This window comes from Aegilops tauschii, chromosome 3 (genome assembly GCF_002575655.3).
Source record: "Aegilops tauschii subsp. strangulata cultivar AL8/78 chromosome 3, Aet v6.0, whole genome shotgun sequence".
NCBI lineage: Eukaryota > Viridiplantae > Streptophyta > Magnoliopsida > Poales > Poaceae > Aegilops > Aegilops tauschii.
This window is the reverse complement of record NC_053037.3, coordinates 254,846,222-254,859,084: the sequence shown is the minus strand read 5'-3', so window position 1 is coordinate 254,859,084 and position 12,863 is coordinate 254,846,222.

Sequence of the window (12,863 nt, the reverse complement as noted above, 5' to 3'; positions counted from 1 at the left end):
CTTCGGGGTCCTTGCCCGGATCATCACCGATAATGGCACCCAGTTCACGAGCCGTGCCTTCATGCAATGTGTTCATGCCCCCGGAAGCAAGATCTCATTTGCCTCTGTTGCACATCCCAGAAGCAATGGACAAGCTGAGAAGGGGAACGCTGAAGGGTTGCGAGGACTCAAGACGAGAACATTTGGTAAGCTGCCAAAGTGCGGAATGCGATGGATCGATGAGCTGCTGGTGGTTCTTTGGTCCCTCAGAACGACACCAAATTGAGCTACCGGGCAAACTCCCTCCTCCCTAGTCTATAGGTCAGAAGCAGTTATCCACACGGAAGTCATTTACAGGTCGCCTCGAGTGCTTGCCTACGATGAAGTAGCGCATGATCAGCACCGGCGTGACGACGATGTGCTTCTCGAGGAGAACCATCTCCGGGCTGCTACACGTGCCGCACGCTACCAACAAGCCCTGCGTCGCTATCACAGCCGCAGGGTTCACGCCCGGTGTTTTGAGGAAGGCGACCTTGTCCTTAGGCACGTTCAGTCTGCCAAGGGTGCAAACAAGTTGACGCCAAAGTGGGAAGGCCCTTACCAGGTAGTACGAGTCACCAGACCTGGCGCAGTCCGTCTGGGACCGGAGATGTCATTCAATTGCAAAACTCATGGAGTATTAAGCATCTCCACAAGTTCTACCTGTAAGACGCGGCTGTCAGGCCCTGCCCGACAGCCACCCTCTTGTACAGTCCTTGCCTCAGTTGCATGTAACCCTTTGTACAAAGGCAGGCGCAGACTCTGAGCAACAGAAAAATAAATGAAGCGCTAGGGGGGGCCCCGACAAGTTGCATGCATGCATAAGCATTTCATGAGCATCACATGTTCATGTAGATAAGATCGCATCTGGCACCATTTTCATCTGCATAAATTGCAGGCTCCTGCCGAGGACTTGGTCTCCAAGAGGAGATGGAAAGATGATGATAGAGGCAAAGGTGTCCCGTCTTTCGATGAGATGATGAATATCGCTTTGATGGAAGTCGACTTTGACGATCCGACTACGAACGTGCGAGGACGTCGCGCCTTAGCAATCGCTAAACCAACTCCGAGAGGTTATCGACCACGCCGGAGCACGATCAACCTGACCACGAGGGTCTGTTTCCTGCGAGCAAACGAAGAACAGGCAAGAAACTGAGATTGCAATCTGGATATTGCGAATATAAGATGAAAGCTTTATTGATCAAGGTGGGGTTCTGTGACGCCTTTGTCTGGTCGCTGAACACAAACGAAGTACGCGAAGTTGCAGCTATGGCGAACTTTTAATCTAAACAAAACCCAAAGTCTAAACGACGCCCTAAGGGCTGTATATATGGAGGAAGAGGGGGGGAATTTCGTGGCCCTTGAGGAAGGGGTCCGAAACCAACCCTATCTCTTGTTTCCCCACACATACGGACTCTAAAAACAGCCTATACTTATGTATTTCGAAATTACATGGGCCTGGCCCAATAATAAGGTGACGCAGCACCTAGAATAGCCTCTGGACGAAAGTTATGAAGTAGCATCTTGTATATTTCGTCCAAGGCTTCATGCACGCATTATGGTGGCTTCAACGTCCTGAAATCATCACTTGTAACTCCGTTCTTGTTCCCCATGCGCATGCCATCATCTCCATGCTTGTTCTTGCTCCAATGTTCATCCTTCTCAAAGCCAGGCCCTTCATTTGTAAGCAAAACAAATGTATCCAATTTAGGCAGCATCATATTCTCATGAACATTAGAATCATTACCAAGAAACGAAAGTACCTGGTAATTTAATTGGCGTGCGCGAGCTCTAGTAATTGGTCCAGTATGTATAGCAGCAGGGACTGTGGGTGTAATAATTGTATTGATGTCCTCATCATCCTCCCCTTCTTGAAATGAAGTCGTCCTCGACGGAAGCTCATCTTCCTCACCCAAATAAGGCTTCAAATCTGCAATATTAAAAGTGGGACTAACCCCAAAATCTGCAGGCAGCTCAAGTTTATATGCATTATCATTTATTTTCTCTAACACCTTAAAAGGACCATCAGCACGTGGCATTAGCTTTGATTTGCGCAAATCAGGAAATCTATCCTTACGCAAATGTAACCAAACAAGATCTCCAGGTGCAAACACAACATGTTTTCTACCCTTATCTCCAGCAAGTTTATATTTAGCATTCATACGCTCAATGTTTTCCTTAGTTAACTCATGCATTTTTAAGATCAATTCAGCACGTTGTTTAGCATCAAAATTAACCTTCTCCGAAGATGGAAGAGGCAACAAATCAATAGGTGCACGAGGTAGGAAACCATACACAATTTCAAAAGGGCACATCTTAGTAGTAGAATGCAATGAACGATTATAAGCAAACTCAATATGAGGCAAGCAGTCTTCCCACATTTTCTTATTATTCTTCAAAACAGCCCTAAGCATAGTAGACAATGTTCTATTGACTACTTCAGTTTGTCCATCAGTTTGGGGGTGACAAGTAGTACTAAAAAGCAGTTTAGTCCCCAACTTAGCCCATAAACATCTCCAAAAGTGGCTAAGAAATTTAGTATCACGATCTGAAACAATAGTATTTGGCACACCATGCAAGCGAATAATTTCACGAAAGAACAAATCAGCAACATTAACAGCATCATCGCTTTTATGACATGGTATAAAGTGCGCCATTTTCGAGAATCTATCCACGACAACAAATATGCTATCCCTCCCCTTCTTTGTTCGAGGTAAACCTAAAACAAAGTCCATAGATATATCCTCCCAAGGAACACTAGGTACAGGCAAAGGCATATATAAACCATGAGGATTGAGTCGTGACTTAGCTTTTTGACATGTAGTGCAGCGAGCAACAAAACGCTCAACATCCCGTCTCATCTTTGGCCAAAAGAAATGTGTAGCAAGTACGTCCTCCGTCTTCTTCACGCCAAAGTGTCCCATTAATCCTCCTCCATGCGCCTCCTGCAACAACAAAAGACGAAGAGAGCTAGCTGGAATGCATAGCTTGTTAGCACGGAACACAAATCCATCATTAACGACAAACTTGTTCCAGGTTCTTCCTTCTTTACAATTCTGCAATACATCTTTAAAATCAGCATCATGCACATATTGATCTTTGATGGTCTCCAAACCAAATATTTTGAAGTCAAGTTGTGAAAGCATAGTATAGCGACGAGACAATGCATCAGCAATAACATTTTCTTTACCCTTCTTGTGTTTAATGACATAAGGGAAAGTTTCAATGAATTCAACCCATTTAGCATGTCTACGATTCAGTTTAGCTTGACTTTTAATATGTTTCAAAGATTCATGATCAGAATGTATAACAAATTCTTTGGGCCATAAATAATGTTGCCATGTTTCTAAAGTCCGAACAAGAGCATATAGTTCTTTATCATAAGTAGAATAATTCAGACTAGGCCCACTCAATTTTTCAGAAAAGTATGCAACAGGTTTGCCATCTTGTAATAACACACCTCCTAATCCAATGCCACTAGCATCACATTCAAGCTCAAAAGTCTTATTAAAATCAGGAAGTTGGAGTAAAGGAGCATGTGTCAACTTATCTTTCAATACCGTGAAGGCTTCTTCCTGTGCGGTACCCCAAACAAAAGGCACATCCTTCTTTGTAAGCTCGTTGAGAGGTGCAGCAATGGTGCTAAAATCTCTCACAAAACGCCTATAGAAACCAGCGAGTCCAAGAAAACTCCGCACTTGTGTGACCGTTTTGGGCTGCGGCCAACTCTCAATAGCTTCAATCTTGGCTTTATCAACTTCAATTCCCTGTGGAGTAACAACATAGCCAAGAAAAGATACTCGGTCGGTGCAAAAGGTGCACTTCCCAAGGTTACCAAACAAACGTGCATCACGTAGAGCAATAAAAACAGCACGTAAATGTTCCAAATGTTCTTCCAAAGATTTGCTATAAATCAGTATATCATCAAAATAGACCACCACAAATCGTCCAATGAAAGCACGTAAAACTTCGTTCATTAGTCTCATGAAAGTACTAGGTGCATTAGTTAACCCAAAAGGCATGACTAACCACTCATATAAACCAAACTTAGTTTTAAATGCAGTTTTCCATTCATCTCCCAATTTCATACGAATTTGATGGTATCCACTACGCAAATCAACTTTGGAGAATATTGTAGAGCCACTCAATTCATCAAGCATATCATCGAGCCTAGGAATAGGATGACGATAACGAATAGTAATATTATTAATGCCTCTACAATCAACACACATACGCGACGTACCATCCTTTTTAGGCACGAGTATAATAGGAACAGCACAAGGACTAAGAGATTCGCGTATATAACCTTTGTCGAGCAGCTCCTGTACTTGACGCATAATCTCCTTCGTCTCCTCTGGATTGGTACGGTATGGTGCACGGTTGGGTAGCGATGCACCGGGAATTAAGTCAATTTGATGCTCAATCCCTCGAATAGGTGGTAATCCCGGTGGCACGTCTTGTGGGAAGACGTCAGCGAACTCCTGCAAAATGTGAGTGACAGCAGGGGGCAAAGAGGAAGGCACGTCCTCGAATGAAAATAATGCCTCTTTGCACACAAAAGCATAGCAAACAGATTTGCTGAAATCTAGTTCATCAATATCAGATTTTGTGGCAAGTAAACATGCACTTTTCAATTTAATTTCAGAAACAACACTAGATGGTTTATTATTAGGTTTCATTTGTTGCTCAAATTCCTTTGCCACAATCTGATTTTCACTCTTATTTTTCTCCTGTTTTGCTTTATTAGCTCTATTAATGTCATCTTTCAAAATGGAATCAGGAGTCATAGGAAGCAAAGTAATATTTTTATCCTTATGAACAAGAGTATACTGATTGTTTCTACCATGGTGTACAGAATTTTTATCAAATTGCCATGGTCTACCTAGTAATAAGGAACATGCTTGCATGGGTACCACATCACAATCAACATAATCAGCATATGTAGAGATACTAAAATGCACACGAACAGTACGTGTTACCTTAACCTTGCCGCTGTTGTTGAACCATTGGATGTAGTAAGGATGTGGATGTGGTCTTGTGGTGAGAGATAGCTTCTCCACCATCTCCATGCTAGCCAAGTTGTTACAGCTCCCTCCATCTATGATGACGCGAACAGAACGTTCCTTCACAACTCCCTTTGTATGGAACAAATTATGCCTCTGATTTTGCTCTGCTTGTGTGACCTGCACACTCAAAACACGTTGAGCAACTAAACATTCATACCTGTCAGCGTCTTCAGGAGCCATGTATTGCGTCTCATTTTCAGAATCATCTCCACCATGTTCTTCACGTGTAATAAGAGCCAAAGTCTCCTCATCATAGTCACTAGCGGACTCATACCCACCATCCTCAGTAGCAATCATGACACGCTGAGATTTGCATTCTCTCGCAAAATGTCCTCTTCCCTTACAACGACGACAAATAATATCACTTGTGTGCCCTGTCGATGCCATGGAAGAAGAAGAGCTCTGCACAGGCCCGGCAGGTGTGCTCTTGGCAGAGAGTGGTGGTTGTGCCTGCTTTCTTGTATCACGGCTGGAGGTGGCACCTGATGGAGGTGATGGTGAAGTGGAAGTAGAAGATGCACGCGGTGTCCATGATGAAGGTCGACCTGCAGAAAAGTTAGTTCGCGCCAATGGCTGTCGATCCTGCACTTCACGTTCAGCTTTACAAGCAAGATGGAATAAACGAGTGATATTATTATAATCCTTATACTCTAGAATGGTCTGAATCTCTTTATTTAATCCACCCATAAAACGTGCAAGCATAGCTTCATTCTCCTCAACAATACCACATCTAATCATGCCAGTTTGTAATTCCTGATAATATTCTTCTACAGAATTTTTTCCTTGTCTTAAACGCTGCAATTTTTGAAGTAATTCACGTTGATAATATGGTGGAACCCAACGAGTACGCATAGCAGTTTTCAAAGCAGCCCAAGTAGCTGGAACAGGATATAATCTACAATGTTCAGACCACCAAACACATGCAAAGCTAGTGAAAGCACAAACAGCAGCAGGAACACGTCTCTCCTCAGGATATTGTAAACATGTAAATCGTTGTTCAGTTTCTAACTCCCAAGTAAGATATATATCAGGAACATATCTACCCTCAAATGGTGGAATATTCAATTTCAGTTTAGGGAGATGGTCATGATCTCGTACCTGAGGTGGTGGTGCCGGCCTACCGTTGCGAATATATACCTGAGGTCGACCTGCTGGTGGTGGTGCTGGTGGCTGCACGTAGTTCTGATTTTGATCAACCTCATCCTCATAATCGCCCGCATAATCGTCATCCTCCTCAGCCGCCGCAGGAGCAGGAGCCAAAGAAGCATCAACAGTAGGGACAGCAGCACCCGAATTTTGACCAATCTCAATTGGAACGCGCTGTGCCCGTCCCACTTGATTTGGAAGGCGGCGTTGGAGATGTGGTTGTTGTTGTTGTAGAGGTGCGACATGTGCAGCCGGTGGTGGTTGGGGAAGACGCTTTAGTAATTCAGTAAACTTGTTATCCAGCTTTGTCTCAAACGACTTCTCCACGGCATCTATCTTCTCCATAGCCTCTTCAAATCTGTTTAGCACATCTCCCACCTGGCCACTCATCATTTGCTGAAATTTATCATGCAACTCCTTGTTCGTCATGTTCGCCCAATCAGTCTCATCGGCTTGTGAACCTGCCATGGTTAGCAGCAATAGAAACACAAAAGAATATGATCCTGCAGACTACTAGAAGTGGTGGGATGGTGGTGTGTCACAAAACCTTCAAGCGAATCTCAAATTCTTACCAGTTCTTACCCAGCAGCAGGTGGTGATCGGCAACCGTTGTAGTCAAAAACTCTCAAAGCTTGGATATAGCGATTACCAGGGAGAGTCAAACGCACGATGTAGACTTATGTGGAGCTGGGAAGGCTTATAATATGGTAGCAAAATGGTAAGCAATAATCAATTCAGAGATGCAAAGTTGAATAAACGCTCAACGACGGTACTGTGCTGGTCCTAGGCTAGACCGTGCTAGAGACGCGAGCCTAGAACACTAACAAAATCACGGCGCTGCACGTAAACAAGGGAAAAGCACACTCAGGAATTTTTTTTTCGCACTTTTTTTTTTTTGCGCTCTTTTTTTTTTTTGCGCTCCTCCTTTTTTTTTTTTGCGAAAAAATCACTATAATGGCGAGTGTCTCAAAACTCTTCCCAGGTCAAACTGACAGGATGGGCACAAAATTTTTTGACTATTTTTTTTTTCGGAAATCAGGGCAGCGACGACGAAAAAGTGCGACAAAAAATCACTATGATGGCGAGTGTCTCAAAACACTACCCGGGGCCTAAAAATAGGATAGGGAAAAAATATTTTTGGTTGCCGAAATTTTGGCCTAAAAACTGCCCGGGGGTCTCCAGACTCTTTTTTTTTTCTCGAGACCTACTCAGGCAAGGAAACACGAAACGGAAAATATATGGATCGCTAAAACCAACCGAATATGAAAAGAACTCGGATTGGTGGTGGATATATGGCGGTAGGATATGGCAGCGGTGGTGGTATATGGTAGCGGTAGTGGTATATGGATACGGATCGGTGGTGCTATATGGATACGGATTCAGAGCGGTGGCGGATGATCAATGGTGGTAGATGGCAAGGCGATGATGATGGTGCGGCGGCGGCGTGACAACTTATGACCAGAACTCGAAACTCTAAAAGACTAGACTCTAAGACCAGCAACTTGACACGACGATGCAACCGCAAATTCAACAAAGCAAAAACCCTCAAAAGATTATGCAAAGGCTCAGATTGGTTCGGATATGATGAACTAACCCTAATTTTTTTTTGTGGCTTTTTCGTGGACTGTAGGTATGAAGAACAGACTCGATCTAAACTACGAAAAACTGTAAAATCTCACCGAGCAACCTGGAAATCTGATACCACTTGATAGAGGCAAAGGTGTCCCGTCTTTCGATGAGATGATGAATATCGCTTTGATGGAAGTCGACTTTGACGATCCGACTACGAACGTGCGAGGACGTCGCGCCTTAGCAATCGCTAAACCAACTCCGAGAGGTTATCGACCACGCCGGAGCACGATCAACCTGACCACGAGGGTCTGTTTCCTGCGAGCAAACGAAGAACAGGCAAGAAACTGAGATTGCAATCTGGATATTGCGAATATAAGATGAAAGCTTTATTGATCAAGGTGGGGTTCTGTGACGCCTTTGTCTGGTCGCTGAACACAAACGAAGTACGCGAAGTTGCAGCTATGGCGAACTTTTAATCTAAACAAAACCCAAAGTCTAAACGACGCCCTAAGGGCTGTATATATGGAGGAAGAGGGGGGGAATTTCGTGGCCCTTTAGGAAGGGGTCCGAAACCAACCCTATCTCTTGTTTCCCCACACATACGGACTCTAAAAACAGCCTATACTTATGTATTTCGAAATTACATGGGCCTGGCCCAATAATAAGGTGACGCAGCACCTAGAATAGCCTCTGGACGAAAGTTATGAAGTAGCATCTTGTATATTTCGTCCAAGGCTTCATGCACGCATTATGGTGGCTTCAACGTCCTGAAATCATCACTTGTAACTCCGTTCTTGTTCCCCATGCGCATGCCATCATCTCCATGCTTGTTCTTGCTCCAATGTTCATCCTTCTCAAAGCTAGGCCCTTCATTTGTAAGCAAAACAAATGTATCCAATTTAGGCAGCATCATATTCTCATGAACATTAGAATCATTAGCAAGAAACGAAAGTACCTGGTAATTTAATTGGCGTGCGCGAGCTCTAGTAATTGGTCCAGTATGTATAGCAGCAGGGACTGTGGGTGTAATAATTGTATTGATGTCCTCATCAGATGAGCCTACACTGCGATCTCCGGCAAGCCAAACAGATAAGTTCTTTCTCTTATCCATACCTGTTCTGTAAGTAATGACTTGTGCATAAGAAAACCTCGCCGCTTTTTGAAACTTAGGTGCTCCCATCCCTTTACTCGAACGTTGCTTCGATCAGGATGGTCGCAGTGGCCTTTGGTGAAAAAATATTGGTGGGGGGCTGGTCCCTCTTCATGATTTGTGCCCGATAGGCCTGAATCCACGACAACAAAACTGATTGTACCGGAAGGGTAGCCTGCCGGGGAAAACTTGTTTACTTAAGATTATAGAGGCGTTCCGCCCCTGCATGGACATATTACATGCACAAGTCCCCGACAAGGTTTATCTTTTTCATTAATATGCTCATCAAACAAGTACTGACCTTACAGGACACAAACGTGGATTCAAGAGATTACATAATTTGAACTAAAATTTGGCAAGTGCCTACAGATTTAAGATTAAAAAAGTATAAGTGCCCCGTGATGCCCTTTCTTGTCCCTCTCCTCCTAGGCACTACAGCAGGAGGTGAAGAGGGCAAAAGAAGTGCCTAAGCAGAAGCCCAGCCTGAACCTGTCAGGCTCCAGGAGAGGTAGCCCGGCGAGGGCGGGAGGGCATAGACAAAGGCGATGATGAAGAGATCGGCAGAGGTGACCTGTCAACCGACACCACCAGGGCCAGCAGGACGCGGCAGGGCTAACGGAGCTGCAGACCAGCGAGGAAGTCTGCCGGGGTCCAGCTGTAAGGCTGCTTGATAGAGGCAAAGGTGTCCCGTCTTTCGATGAGATGATGGATATCGCTTTGGTGGAAGTCGACTTTGACGATCCGACTACGAACGTGCGAGGACGCCGCGCCTTAGCAATCGCTAAACCAACTCCGAGAGGTTATCGACCACGCCGGAGCACGATCAACCTGACCACGAGGGTCTGTTTCCTGCGAGCAAACGAAGAACAAGCAAGAAACTGAGATTGCAATCTGGATATTGCGAATATAAGATGAAAGCTTTATTGATCAAGGTGGAGTTATGTGACGCCTTTGTCTGGTCGCTGAACACAAACGAAGTACGGGAAGTTGCAGCTATGGCGAACTTTTAATCTAAACAAAACCCAAAGTCTAAACGACGCCCTAAGGGCTGTATATATGGAGGAAGAGGGGGGAATTTCGTGGCCCTTGAGGAAGGGGTCCGAAACCAACCCTATCTCTTGTTTCCCCACACATACGGACTCTAAAAACAGCCTATACTTATGTATTTCGAAATTACATGGGCATGGCCCAATAATAAGGTGACGCAGCACCTAGAATAGCCTCTGGACGAAAGTTATGAAGTAGCATCTTGTATATTTCGTCCAAGGCTTCATGCACGCATTATGGTGGCTTCAACGTCCTGAAATCATCACTTGTAACTCCGTTCTTGTTCCCCATGCGCATGCCATCATCTCCATGCTTGTTCTTGCTCCAATGTTCATCCTTCTCAAAGCTAGGCCCTTCATTTGTAAGCAAAACAAATGTATCCAATTTAGGCAGCATCATATTCTCATGAACATTAGAATCATTACCAAGAAACGAAAGTACCTGGTAATTTAATTGGCGTGCGCGAGCTCTAGTAATTGGTCCAGTATGTATAGCAGCAGGGCCTGTGGGTGTAACAATGGTATGGATGTCCTCATCATCCTCCCCTTCTTGAAATGAAGTCGTCCTCGACGGAAGCTCATCTTCCTCACCCAAATAAGGCTTCAAATCTACAATGTTAAAAGTGGGACTAACCCCAAAATCTGCAGGCAGCTCAAGTTTATATGCATTATCATTTATTTTCTCTAACACCTTAAAAGGACCATCAGCACGTGGCATTAGCTTTGATTTGCGCAAATCAGGAAATCTATCCTTACGCAAATGTAACCAAACAAGATCTCCAGGTGCAAACACAACATGTTTTCTACCCTTATCTCCAGCAAGTTTATATTTAGCATTCATACGCTCAATGTTTTCCTTAGTTAACTCATGCATTTTTAAGATCAATTCAGCACGTTGTTTAGCATCAAAATTAACCTTCTCCGAAGATGGAAGAGGCAACAAATCAATAGGTGCACGAGGTAGGAAACCATACACAATTTCAAAAGGGCACATCTTAGTAGTAGAATGCAATGAACGATTATAAGCAAACTCAATATGAGGCAAGCATTCTTCCCACATTTTCTTATTATTCTTCAAAACAGCCCTAAGCATAGTAGACAATGTTCTATTGACTACTTCAGTTTGTCCATCAGTTTGGGGGTGACAAGTAGTACTAAAAAGCAGTTTAGTCCCCAACTTAGCCCATAAACATCTCCAAAAGTGGCTAAGAAATTTAGTATCACGATCGGAAACAATAGTATTTGGCACACCATGCAAGCGAATAATTTCACGAAAGAACAAATCAGCAACATTAACAGCATCATCGATTTTATGACATAGTATAAAGTGTGCCATTTTCAAGAATCTATCCACGACAACAAATATGCTATCCCTCCCCTTCTTTGTTCGAGGTAAACCTAAAACAAAGTCCATAGATATTTCCTCCCAAGGAACACTAGGTACAGGCAAAGGCATATATAAACCATGAGGATTGAGTCGTGACTTAGCTTTTTGACATGTAGTGCAGCGAGCAACAAAACGCTCAACATCCCGTCTCATCTTTGGCCAAAAGAAATGTGTAGCAAGTACGTCCTCTGTCTTCTTCACGCCAAAGTGTCCCATTAATCCTCCTCCATGCGCCTCCTGCAACAACAAAAGACGAAGAGAGCTAGCTGGAATGCATAGCTTGTTAGCACGAAACACAAATCCATCATTAACGACAAACTTGTTCCAGGTTCTTCCTTCTTTACAATTCTGCAATACATCTTTAAAATCAGCATCATGCACATATTGATCTTTGATGGTCTCCAAACCAAATATTTTGAAGTCAAGTTGTGAAAGCATAGTATAGCGACGAGACAATGCATCAGCAATAACATTTTCTTTACCCTTCTTGTGTTTAATGACATAAGGGAAAGTTTCAATGAATTCAACCCATTTAGCATGTCTACGATTCAGTTTAGCTTGACTTTTAATATGTTTCAAAGATTCATGATCAGAATGTATAACAAATTCTTTGGGCCATAAATAATGTTGCCATGTTTCTAAAGTCCGAACAAGAGCATATAGTTCTTTATCATAAGTAGAATAATTCAGACTAGGCCCACTCAATTTTTCAGAAAAGTATGCAACAGGTTTGCCATCTTGTAATAACACACCTCCTAATCCAATGCCACTAGCATCACATTCAAGCTCAAAAGTCTTATTAAAATCAGGAAGTTGGAGTAAAGGAGCATGTGTCAACTTATCTTTCAATACCGTGAAGGCTTCTTCTTGTGCGGTACCCCAAACAAAAGGCACATCCTTCTTTGTAAGCTCGTTGAGAGGTGCAGCAATGGTGCTAAAATCTCTCACAAAACGCCTAAAGAAACCAGCGAGTCCAAGAAAACTCCGCACTTGTGTGACCGTTTTGGGCTGCGGCCAACTCTCAATAGCTTCAATCTTGGCTTTATCAACTTCAATTCCCTGTGGAGTAACAACATAGCCAAGAAAACATACTCGGTCGGTGCAAAAGGTGCACTTCCCAAGGTTACCAAACAAACGTGCATCACGTAGAGCAATAAAAACAGCACGTAAATGTTCCAAATGTTCTTCCAAAGATTTGCTATAAATCAGTATATCATCAAAATAGACTACCACAAATCGTCCAATGAAAGCACGTAAAACTTCGTTCATTAGTCTCATGAAAGTACTAGGTGCATTAGTTAACCCAAAAGGCATGACTAACCACTCATATAAACCAAACTTAGTTTTAAATGCAGTTTTCCATTCATCTCCCAATTTCTTACGAATTTGATGGTATCCACTACGCAAATCAACTTTGGAGAATATTGTAGAGCCACTCAATTCATCAAGCATATCATCTAGCCTAGGAATAGGATGAC